Raw genomic sequence first — 12,822 nt, 5'->3', positions numbered from 1 at the left:
GAAGTAAATGCTTTGTATGTCGAGGTAATATGTTCCAAATTTCAGAATTAAATGCTTTGTATGTTGAGGTAATATTCTCCAAATTTCAGAAGTAAATGCTTTGTTTGTCGAGGTAATATGCTCCAAATTTCAGAAGTAAATGCTTTGTTTGTCGAGGTAATATGTTCCAAATTTCAGAAGTAAATGCTTTGTTTGTCGAGGTAATATGCTCCAAATTTCAGAAGTAAATGCTTTGTTTGTCGAGGTAATATGCTCCAAATTTCAGAAGTAAATGCTTTGTATGTCGAGGTAATATGTTCCAAATTTCAGAATTAAATGCTTTGTATGTTGAGGTAATATTCTCCAAATTTCAGAAGTAAATGCTTTGTTTGTCGAGGTAATATGTTCCAAATTTCAGAATTAAATGCTTTGTTTGTCGAGGTAATATGTTCCAAATTTCAGAAGTAAATGCTTTGTTTGTCGAGGTAATATGTTCCAAATTTCAGAATTAAATGCTTTGTTTGTCGAGGTAATATGCTCCAAATTTCAGAAGTAAATGCTTTGTATGTCGAGGTAATATGTTCCAAATTTCAGAATTAAATGCTTTGTATGTTGAGGTAATATTCTCCAAATTTCAGAAGTAAATGCTTTGTATGTCGAGGTAATATGTTCCAAATTTCAGAATTAAATGCTTTGTATGTTGAGGTAATATTCTCCAAATTTCAGAAGTAAATGCTTTGTTTGTCGAGGTAATATGTTCCAAATTTCAGAATTAAATGCTTTGTTTGTCGAGGTAATATGCTCCAAATTTCAGAAGTAAATGCTTTGTTTGTCGAGGTAATATGCTCCAAATTTCAGAATTAAATGCTTTGTTTGTTGAGGTAATATGTTCCAAATTTCAGAAGTAAATGCTTTGTATGTTGAGGTAATATGTTCCCAATTTCAGAAGTAAATGCTTTGTTTGTCGAGGTAATATGCTCCAAATTTCAGAAGTAAATGCTTTGTATGTCGAGGTAATATGTTCCAAATTTCAGAAGTAAATGCTTTGTTTGTTGAGGTAATATGTTCCAAATTTCAGAAGTAAATGCTTTGTTTGTTGAGGTAATATGTTCCCAATTTCAGAAGTAAATGCTTTGTTTGTCGAGGTAATATGCTCCAAATTTCAGAAGTAAATGCTTTGTATGTCGAGGTAATATGTTCCAAATTTCAGAAGTAAATGCTTTGTTTGTTGAGGTAATATGCTCCAAATTTCAGAAGCAAATGCTTTGTTTGTTGAGGTAATATGCTCCAAATTTCAGAAGTAAATGCTTTGTTTGTTGAGGTAATATGCTCCAAATTTCAGAAGTAAATGCTTTGTTTGTTGAGGTAATATGCTCCAAATTTCAGAAGTAAATGCTTTGTTTGTTGAGGTAATATGTTCCAAATTTCAGAAGTAAATGCTTTGTTTGTTGAGGTAATATGCTCCAAATTTCAGAAGTAAATGCTTTGTTTGTTGAGGTAATATGCTCCAAATTTCAGAAGTAAATGCTTTGTTTGTTGAGGTAATATGCCTCCAAATTTCAGAAGTAAATGCTTTGTTTGTCGAGGTAATATGTTCCAATTTTCAGAAGTAAATGCTTTGTTTGTCGAGGTAATATCTTCCAAATTTCAGAAGTAAATGCTTTGTTTGTTGAGGTAATATGTTCCAAATTTCAGAAGTAAATGCTTTGTTTGTCGAGGTAATATGTTCCAAATTTCAGAAGTAAATGCTTTGTTTGTTGAGGTAATATGCTCCAAATTTCAGAAGTAAATGCTTTGTTTGTCGAGGTAATATGCTCCAAATTTCAGAAGTAAATGCTTTGTTTGTCGAGGTAATATGCTCCAAATTTCAGAAGTAAATGCTTTGTGTGTTGAGGTAATATTCTCCAAATTTCAGAAGGAAATGCTTTGTTTGTCGAGGTAATATGTTCCAATATTCAGAAGTAAATGCTTTGTTTGTCGAGGTAATATGTTCCAAATTTCAGAATTAAATGCTTTGTATGTTGAGGTAATATTCTCCAAATTTCAGAAGGAAATGCTTTGTTTGTCGAGGTAATATGTTCCAATATTCAGAAGTAAATGCTTTGTTTGTCGAGGTAATATTCTCCAAATTTCAGAAGTAAATGCTTTGTATGTCGAGGTAATATGTTCCAAATTTCAGAATTAAATGCTTTGTATGTTGAGGTAATATGCTCCAAATTTCAGAAGTAAATGCTTTGTATGTCGAGGTAATATGTTCCAAATTTCAGAAGTAAATGCTTTGTTTGTCGAGGTAATATTCTCCAAATTTCAGAAGTAAATGCTTTGTTTGTCGAGGTAATATGCTCCAAATTTCAGAAGTAAATGCTTTGTTTGTCGAGGTAATATGTTCCAAATTTCAGAATTAAATGCTTTGTATGTTGAGGTAATATTCTCCAAATTTCAGAAGGAAATGCTTTGTTTGTCGAGGTAATATGTTCCAAATTTCAGAATTAAATGCGTTGTATGTTGAGGTAATATTCTCCAAATTTCAGAAGTAAATGCTTTGTTTGTCGAGGTAATATGCTCCAAATTTCAGAAGTAAATGCTTTGTATGTCGAGGTAATATGCTCCAAATTTGAGAAGTAAATGCTTTGTTTGTCGAGGTAATATGTTCCAAATTTCAGAAGTAAATGCTTTGTTTGTCGAGGTAATATGTTCCAAATTTCAGAATTAAATGCTTTGTATGTTGAGGTAATATTCTCCAAATTTCAGAAGTAAATGCTTTGTATGTCGAGGTAATATGTTCCAAATTTCAGAATTAAATGCTTTGTATGTTGAGGTAATATTCTCCAAATTTCAGAAGGAAATGCTTTGTTTGTCGAGGTAATATGTTCCAATTTTCAGAAGTAAATGCTTTGTATGTTGAGGTAATATGTTCCAAATTTCAGAAGTAAATGCTTTGTATGTTGAGGTAATATGCTCCAAATTTCAGAAGTAAATGCTTTGTGTGTTGAGGTAATATGTTCCAAATTTCAGAAGCAAATGCTTTGTTGAGGTAATATGCTCCAAATTTCAGAAGTAAATGCTTTGTTTGTCGAGGTAATATTTTCCAAATTTCAGAAGTAAATGCTTTGTTTGTTGAGGTAATATGCTCCAAATTTCAGAAGCAAATGGTTTGTTTGTTGAGGTAATATGTTCCAAATTTCAGAAGCAAATGCTTTGTATGTCGAGGTAATATGTTCCAAATTTCAGAATTAAATGCTTTGTATGTTGAGGTAATATGCTCCAAATTTCAGAAGTAAATGCTTTGTGTGTTGAGGTAATATGTTCCAAATTTCAGAAGCAAATGCTTTGTTTGTTGAGGTAATATGCTCCAAATTTCAGAAGTAAATGCTTTGTGTGTTGAGGTAATATGTTCCAAATTTCAGAAGCAAATGCTTTGTTTGTTGAGGTAATATGCTCCAAATTTCAGAATTAAATGCTTTGTTTGTCGAGGTAATATTTTCCAAATTTCAGAAGTAAATGCTTTGTTTGTTGAGGTAATATGCTCCAAATTTCAGAAGCAAATGGTTTGTTTGTTGAGGTAATATGTTCCAAATTTCAGAAGCAAATGCTTTGTTTGTTGAGGTAATATGTTCCAAATTTCAGAAGCAAATGCTTTGTTTGTTGAGGTAATATGTTCCAAATTTCAGAAGCAAATGCTTTGTTTGTTGAGGTAATATGTTCCAAATTTCAGAAGTAAATGCTTTGTTTGTTGAGGTAATATGTTCCAAATTTCAGAAGCAAATGCTTTGTTTGTTGAGGTAATATGTTCGAAATTTCAGAAGCAAATGCTTTGTTTGTTGAGGTAATATGTTCCAAATTTCAGAAGCAAATGCTTTGTATGTTGAGGTAATATTCTCCAAATTTCAGAAGTAAATGCTTTGTGTGTTGAGGTAATATGTTCCAAATTTCAGAAGTAAATGCTTTGTTTGTTGAGGTAATATGCTCCAAATTTCAGAATTAAATGCTTTGTTTGTCGAGGTAATATGTTCCAAATTTCAGAAGTAAATGCTTTGTTTGTTGAGGTAATATGCTCCAAATTTCAGAAGCAAATGCTTTGTTTGTTGAGGTAATATGCTCCAAATTTCAGAAGTAAATGCTTTGTTTGTCGAGGTAATATGTTCCAATTTTCAGAAGTAAATGCTTTGTTTGTCGAGGTAATATGTTCCAATTTTCAGAAGTAAATGCTTTGTTTGTTGAGGTAATATGCTCCAAATTTCAGAAGTAAATGCTTTGTTTGTCGAGGTAATATGTTCCAATTTTCAGAAGTAAATGCTTTGTTTGTCGAGGTAATATCTTCCAAATTTCAGAAGTAAATGCTTTGTTTGTTGAGGTAATATGCTCCAAATTTCAGAAGTAAATGCTTTGTATGTCGAGGTAATATGTTCCAAATTTCAGAATTAAATGCTTTGTATGTTGAGGTAATATTCTCCAAATTTCAGAAGGAAATGCTTTGTTTGTCGAGGTAATATGTTCCAATATTCAGAAGTAAATGCTTTGTTTGTCGAGGTAATATTCTCCAAATTTCAGAAGTAAATGCTTTGTATGTCGAGGTAATATGTTCCAAATTTCAGAATTAAATGCTTTGTATGTTGAGGTAATATGCTCCAAATTTCAGAAGTAAATGCTTTGTATGTCGAGGTAATATGTTCCAAATTTCAGAAGTAAATGCTTTGTTTGTCGAGGTAATATGCTCCAAATTTCAGAAGTAAATGCTTTGTATGTCGAGGTAATATTCTCCAAATTTCAGAAGTAAATGCTTTGTTTGTCGAGGTAATATGCTCCAAATTTCAGAAGTAAATGCTTTGTATGTCGAGGTAATATGTTCCAAATTTCAGAATTAAATGCTTTGTATGTTGAGGTAATATTCTCCAAATTTCAGAAGTAAATGCTTTGTTTGTCGAGGTAATATGCTCCAAATTTCAGAAGTAAATGCTTTGTTTGTCGAGGTAATATGTTCCAAATTTCAGAAGTAAATGCTTTGTTTGTCGAGGTAATATGCTCCAAATTTCAGAAGTAAATGCTTTGTTTGTCGAGGTAATATGCTCCAAATTTCAGAAGTAAATGCTTTGTATGTCGAGGTAATATGTTCCAAATTTCAGAAGTAAATGCTTTGTATGTCGAGGTAATATGCTCCAAATTTCAGAAGTAAATGCTTTGTTTGTCGAGGTAATATGCTCCAAATTTCAGAAGTAAATGCTTTGTTTGTCGAGGTAATATGCTCCAAATTTCAGAAGTAAATGCTTTGTTTGTCGAGGTAATATGCTCCAAATTTCAGAAGTAAATGCTTTGTTTGTCGAGGTAATATGCTCCAAATTTCAGAAGTAAATGCTTTGTTTGTCGAGGTAATATGCTCCAAATTTCAGAAGTAAATGCTTTGTTTGTCGAGGTAATATGTTCCAAATTTCAGAATTAAATGCTTTGTATGTTGAGGTAATATTCTCCAAATTTCAGAAGTAAATGCTTTGTTTGTCGAGGTAATATGTTCCAAATTTCAGAATTAAATGCTTTGTTTGTCGAGGTAATATGTTCCAAATTTCAGAAGTAAATGCTTTGTTTGTCGAGGTAATATGTTCCAAATTTCAGAATTAAATGCTTTGTTTGTCGAGGTAATATGCTCCAAATTTCAGAAGTAAATGCTTTGTATGTCGAGGTAATATGTTCCAAATTTCAGAATTAAATGCTTTGTATGTTGAGGTAATATTCTCCAAATTTCAGAAGTAAATGCTTTGTATGTCGAGGTAATATGTTCCAAATTTCAGAATTAAATGCTTTGTATGTTGAGGTAATATTCTCCAAATTTCAGAAGTAAATGCTTTGTTTGTCGAGGTAATATGTTCCAAATTTCAGAATTAAATGCTTTGTTTGTCGAGGTAATATGCTCCAAATTTCAGAAGTAAATGCTTTGTTTGTCGAGGTAATATGTTCCAAATTTCAGAATTAAATGTTTTGTATGTTGAGGTAATATTCTCCAAATTTCAGAAGGAAATGCTTTGTTTGTCGAGGTAATATGTTCCAAATTTCAGAATTAAATGCTTTGTATGTTGAGGTAATATTCTCCAAATTTCAGAAGTAAATGCTTTGTATGTCGAGGTAATATGTTCCAAATTTCAGAATTAAATGCTTTGTATGTTGAGGTAATATGTTCCAAATTTCAGAAGCAAATGCTTTGTTTGTTGAGGTAATATTCTCCAAATTTCAGAAGTAAATGCTTTGTGTGTTGAGGTAATATGTTCCAAATTTCAGAAGCAAATGCTTTGTTTGTTGAGGTAATATGCTCCAAATTTCAGAATTAAATGCTTTGTTTGTTGAGGTAATATGTTCCAAATTTCAGAAGTAAATGCTTTGTATGTTGAGGTAATATGCTCCAAATTTCAGAAGTAAATGCTTTGTATGTCGAGGTAATATGCTCCAAATTTCAGAAGTAAATGCTTTGTATGTCGAGGTAATATGCTCCAAATTTCAGAAGTAAATGCTTTGTTTGTCGAGGTAATATGCTCCCAATTTCAGAAGTAAATGCTTTGTTTGTCGAGGTAATATGCTCCCAATTTCAGAAGTAAATGCTTTGTTTGTTGAGGTAATATGTTCCCAATTTCAGAAGTAAATGCTTTGTTTGTCGAGGTAATATGCTCCAAATTTCAGAAGTAAATGCTTTGTATGTCGAGGTAATATGCTCCAAATTTCAGAAGTAAATGCTTTGTTTGTCGAGGTAATATGTTCCAAATTTCAGAATTAAATGCTTTGTTTGTCGAGGTAATATTCTCCAAATTTCAGAAGTAAATGCTTTGTATGTCGAGGTAATATGTTCCAAATTTCAGAATTAAATGCTTTGTATGTTGAGGTAATATTCTCCAAATTTCAGAAGTAAATGCTTTGTTTGTCGAGGTAATATGTTCCAAATTTCAGAATTAAATGCTTTGTTTGTCGAGGTAATATGCTCCAAATTTCAGAAGTAAATGCTTTGTTTGTCGAGGTAATATGTTCCAAATTTCAGAATTAAATGTTTTGTATGTTGAGGTAATATTCTCCAAATTTCAGAAGGAAATGCTTTGTTTGTCGAGGTAATATGTTCCAAATTTCAGAAGGAAATGCTTTGTTTGTCGAGGTAATATGTTCCAAATTTCAGAAGCAAATGCTTTGTTTGTTGAGGTAATATTCTCCAAATTTCAGAAGTAAATGCTTTGTGTGTTGAGGTAATATGTTCCAAATTTCAGAAGCAAATGCTTTGTTTGTTGAGGTAATATGCTCCAAATTTCAGAATTAAATGCTTTGTTTGTTGAGGTAATATGTTCCAAATTTCAGAAGTAAATGCTTTGTATGTTGAGGTAATATGTTCCCAATTTCAGAAGTAAATGCTTTGTTTGTCGAGGTAATATGCTCCAAATTTCAGAAGTAAATGCTTTGTATGTCGAGGTAATATGTTCCAAATTTCAGAAGTAAATGCTTTGTTTGTTGAGGTAATATGTTCCAAATTTCAGAAGTAAATGCTTTGTTTGTTGAGGTAATATGTTCCCAATTTCAGAAGTAAATGCTTTGTTTGTCGAGGTAATATGCTCCAAATTTCAGAACTAAATGCTTTGTATGTCGAGGTAATATGTTCCAAATTTCAGAAGTAAATGCTTTGTTTGTTGAGGTAATATGCTCCAAATTTCAGAAGCAAATGCTTTGTTTGTTGAGGTAATATGCTCCAAATTTCAGAAGTAAATGCTTTGTTTGTTGAGGTAATATGCTCCAAATTTCAGAAGTAAATGCTTTGTTTGTTGAGGTAATATGCTCCAAATTTCAGAAGTAAATGCTTTGTTTGTTGAGGTAATATGTTCCAAATTTCAGAAGTAAATGCTTTGTTTGTTGAGGTAATATGCTCCAAATTTCAGAAGTAAATGCTTTGTTTGTTGAGGTAATATGCTCCAAATTTCAGAAGTAAATGCTTTGTTTGTTGAGGTAATATGCTCCAAATTTCAGAAGTAAATGCTTTGTTTGTCGAGGTAATATGTTCCAATTTTCAGAAGTAAATGCTTTGTTTGTCGAGGTAATATCTTCCAAATTTCAGAAGTAAATGCTTTGTTTGTTGAGGTAATATGTTCCAAATTTCAGAAGTAAATGCTTTGTTTGTCGAGGTAATATGTTCCAAATTTCAGAAGTAAATGCTTTGTTTGTCGAGGTAATATGTTCCAATATTCAGAAGTAAATGCTTTGTTTGTCGAGGTAATATTCTCCAAATTTCAGAAGTAAATGCTTTGTGTGTTGAGGTAATATTCTCCAAATTTCAGAAGGAAATGCTTTGTTTGTCGAGGTAATATGTTCCAATATTCAGAAGTAAATGCTTTGTTTGTCGAGGTAATATGTTCCAAATTTCAGAATTAAATGCTTTGTATGTTGAGGTAATATTCTCCAAATTTCAGAAGGAAATGCTTTGTTTGTCGAGGTAATATGTTCCAATATTCAGAAGTAAATGCTTTGTTTGTCGAGGTAATATTCTCCAAATTTCAGAAGTAAATGCTTTGTATGTCGAGGTAATATGTTCCAAATTTCAGAATTAAATGCTTTGTATGTTGAGGTAATATGCTCCAAATTTCAGAAGTAAATGCTTTGTATGTCGAGGCAATATGTTCCAAATTTCAGAAGTAAATGCTTTGTTTGTCGAGGTAATATTCTCCAAATTTCAGAAGTAAATGCTTTGTTTGTCGAGGTAATATGCTCCAAATTTCAGAAGTAAATGCTTTGTATGTCGAGGTAATATGTTCCAAATTTCAGAATTAAATGCTTTGTATGTTGAGGTAATATTCTCCAAATTTCAGAAGTAAATGCTTTGTTTGTCGAGGTAATATGTTCCAAATTTCAGAAGTAAATGCTTTGTATGTCGAGGTAATATGCTCCAAATTTGAGAAGTAAATGCTTTGTATGTCGAGGTAATATGCTCCAAATTTGAGAAGTAAATGCTTTGTTTGTCGAGGTAATATGTTCCAAATTTCAGAAGTAAATGCTTTGTTTGTCGAGGTAATATGTTCCAAATTTCAGAATTAAATGCTTTGTATGTTGAGGTAATATTCTCCAAATTTCAGAAGGAAATGCTTTGTTTGTCGAGGTAATATGTTCCAAATTTCAGAATTAAATGCTTTGTATGTTGAGGTAATATTCTCCAAATTTCAGAAGTAAATGCTTTGTATGTTGAGGTAATATGTTCCAAATTTCAGAATTAAATGCTTTGTATGTTGAGGTAATATGCTCCAAATTTCAGAAGTAAATGCTTTGTATGTCGAGGTAATATGTTCCAAATTTCAGAAGTAAATGCTTTGTTTGTTGAGGTAATATTCTCCAAATTTCAGAAGTAAATGCTTTGTGTGTTGAGGTAATATGTTCCAAATTTCAGAAGTAAATGCTTTGTTTGTTGAGGTAATATTCTCCAAATTTCAGAAGTAAATGCTTTGTTTGTTGAGGTAATATTCTCCAAATTTCAGAAGTAAATGCTTTGTAAGTCGAGGTAATATTGTTACAGACGCGGTGGTGGATGTTAGTTTACCGAGCGGTTTGGTATGACCACGTCTGCACAAGTTACCCGATTATACTCGAACGTTGCCGAGTCGCGCTACGCTAGGTCAATGAAGGAAAAGGACACAACGGCTGGGATTCAAATGACACGACACCAAGGGTTCAGTTCTCAAGACCTCCGGAGGAGGTTATATTAGGGCGGAAGGTTAGATTACAACTACAAGAGGGACATCATAGAAAGACAGGCACTTAGACACACTTATATTAACCCCAACAGACGACAGATAAACGGGACAAAAGGCTGACTCACACGGGGATTGATGGCAAGGAAAGGCAGAATCGATGGCTCCAGGTGCACCTGGGCTCAGGGCAGAATCGATCCGGTTCGGTCCGGTCCAAAGATGCGGGGAGGTATCGTCGCGCTGGGGGTGGCGGTGGCTTCCTCTGCTCTCCGTAGTTCAGGCGCATCTGACCTCACATCCGGTAAGTCGCCGCGTATATCCGGCGGGGAGTGACACGCCCTCGGCTCGTTAGCTCCGCCCCAGATGGAATCGGCACGTTGCTTCTCATTGGGTGCGTGCGGGGGGGGTTACCGGCTCCGCCCTTGACGAGGGGCTGACAAGGAGCCCCTTCGTGGTAACCCCGTCGGAGCGCATGGTCATGGCGGCTAACCGTGCCTGGTGTGAGGACGCACACTCCCCCCGCGCGCCGTTGTTGTAGTTGTTGTTGTTGTTTCATGGGGAAGATGGGAGGAGGTAAGGGAAGGTCCTAAACTCACTACTGGTGCCATATAATCACATTCTGGTGCAACGAAGAGTCAGAATTAATGGAAACGAGTCCTTAACTGACATAGACTAAGAATAACTAGCAAGATGTCCGAAAGTTGTCTACGTGAGATGCGGTGGACCTGGGCACGACATTTAATGGGGGAAAAAGGGGAAGGTCGGTTCTACAGAGTGTTGTTTACAGACAATGGGACTAGGGAATGGGGGATTGGGGATAGTTGGGGAGTATTGGGGAAATAGGGGAATATTTACAAGCGGATATGGAGGCCAAATTCCATATTCGCAACATTGCACCCTTCTCTACCCTCGGGGCGTCCCGACCCGATAAATTTTTACCTATTTTAGTGTGGCACTCAGATGTAGTTCCCTCTACTATTAACTCTACCCTGAGTGCGACAGTTTTACAGATATTCACAAATGAGTAAATATGTCCCCCTGCGACGTTGCACCCTTCTCCTCTCAGAAACACACCCACAGGATAACCGAATTGCGGAAAGAATTCGCAAACTAAACATACAGCCGGTAGGGAGCATTATTTACAAGACTACGCTGCTATTTACACTACGATCCAGGACCTGTTTTTGGAGGAACACATGCAGATGTTATGCATAGAGAGAGCACGCATGCCAGCATCGATACACCAACCCACGAGTGCTCTGTGGCCTACGGCCTTTAATAATGTGCAGAGCACCCCTTCCAAGCATCAAAAGCACCACCCCATCACACAGTGAGCACCATCCGGTGCACCAATAAAGTGTTTATAAATCACCGGTGGTGTCGCAGCCGGCCGATGTTCTGCCGCTGGTCTTGCCTTCATGTGGTGCACTTGGCCTTCTTGCCTCTTTCAAAAAATAAAGAAAGGCGCCAACCGCGTCCATTTCTGTATTGTGGCCTTCAGTGGTGTCAACTATAAGTGGTTCACCTGTATGGCATAGGTGCCACGTTGACCCATAGGTCCATCCACGGGTGGTGCTCGGCCGCATAAGAACTGCGGTCCATGGTGGGTGGCCACAAACATTGCGGTCCATATGGTGTATCGATCCAGGCAGCAAACAGCGAAAGTGCAGGCCCACAACTGCGAAGCCAGCACCTCTCCCTCCTCTCTCTCTGCCCCAAAGCCAGATCCTCGGAGGTGGGAGACAAAAGAAGCAGACAAGTGAGTAAGGTGGTAAGGGCGCAAAAGTGCACGCAATGTAAGGTAATGCACACTGGGGGGCACATGGGAACCAGGTGAGACAGGTACGTTCCTACCGTACGCCCCCCCCCCACCAGGTAACCTACATGGCCCCTCCCTTACCCCTTACTGTATCCACAAAACACAACACTACCCATAAACATCTATTTTACAAATCAACAAACATCCCTACTGTCTTCCCCGTTCCTCCCATAAACCAAATTCGTCTTCTCTCCCTCCTAACCAATCAAATTTGCCATTTTCAACTTTCATCAAAATTTGCCATCTCCAACTGAACATCAAAATTTGCCATTACCAATTCATCATCAGTCCCTCCTAGGGAGGGAGAGATGGAATCACCCCAATGTCTCATCCACGTCGTGATGCGTCTAACCAATCCACAGCAATCTCATTTCCTGCAACAAAACAAAGAAAACACAGGTGTGGAGTCATCATCATCACCACAGATAAGTGGCTGCGTATGGTGCGACAGGTTCATCAATCCTAACTATTTCCTAAATGACTTTAACAACTTTACACTACCCGGGGTCTTTCTCCGGCCAAACCATTGGCCCTCTTACACTATGGGTTCTAAAAACCAATTCCCATTGGCCAAACTGTGGTGCTTTTCAATTTGGGGTCTCACTCCCCCGATTCATCTCCCGGTGCCCTCGCACAATTTCTGGGCTGTGGCGTGTACCTCTCCCAGTGGGTCTACCCACCTGCACACCTCCACCACTGCAGTTGCCTCCGAGCTTACCTGCTCCTTACCCTAACCTAACTACCTGGGGCAGGCCCTCTGGCGCTCTCCCCACTCGGTGCCCTCTCTGGCACTGGGCTGCCCGATCCACACCCAGGATCCTCAGGCACCCACTCACAACTACCGGCTCCCAGAGCCCACCTGCGGCCTCACCTGGCCGACATCCTCACAGTGGTGGAGTGCCCAACCAACTACACACACTAACAGGCTACACGCCCAGCCATTTCCACAACCTAATGCACCCATTCACAACACCATTCTGCAACCGCACCACAGATGCCAATATCCAACCACAATTTACCTGTACCCTCTACCTAACACTTACACTACCCGCCCCGGGTACTCGTGAAAGGGGTCCACTCTTCCCCCATCCACACCTTCGCACCATGCACACCACTCCGTACCACTTACTCCAACTCTCTCCACACACCTGTACTTGCACACCTGTGCTCTCACACCTGGTGCCACCTGCACCCTTCTCTCCCCAAGCGCATTCGCGCTGATCCACAACACTCATTACTCACACACTGCTCCACACACCTGTCCAGTTGCACACCTGTGCAATCACACCTGTTCGATCACACCTGTTCAATCCTCACCTGTTCAATTCTCAC

At 36.9% G+C, this 12,822-nt stretch overlaps 1 protein-coding gene across 1 annotated transcript in view; it reads right to left on the bottom strand.

The window, feature by feature from the left end:
• LOC137432826 (uncharacterized) overlaps positions 1-12,822 on the bottom strand; it is a 398,393-nt gene that overhangs the window by 225,306 nt on the left and 160,265 nt on the right. The window lies entirely within an intron of this gene.

Source organism: Myxine glutinosa, chromosome 8 (genome assembly GCF_964187855.1).
Source record: "Myxine glutinosa chromosome 8, kmMyxGlut1.1, whole genome shotgun sequence".
Taxonomy (NCBI): Eukaryota; Metazoa; Chordata; class Myxini; order Myxiniformes; family Myxinidae; genus Myxine; species Myxine glutinosa.
The sequence above is the reverse complement of the archived record's forward strand: the minus strand, read 5'-3'. Positions and strand labels throughout refer to the sequence as shown.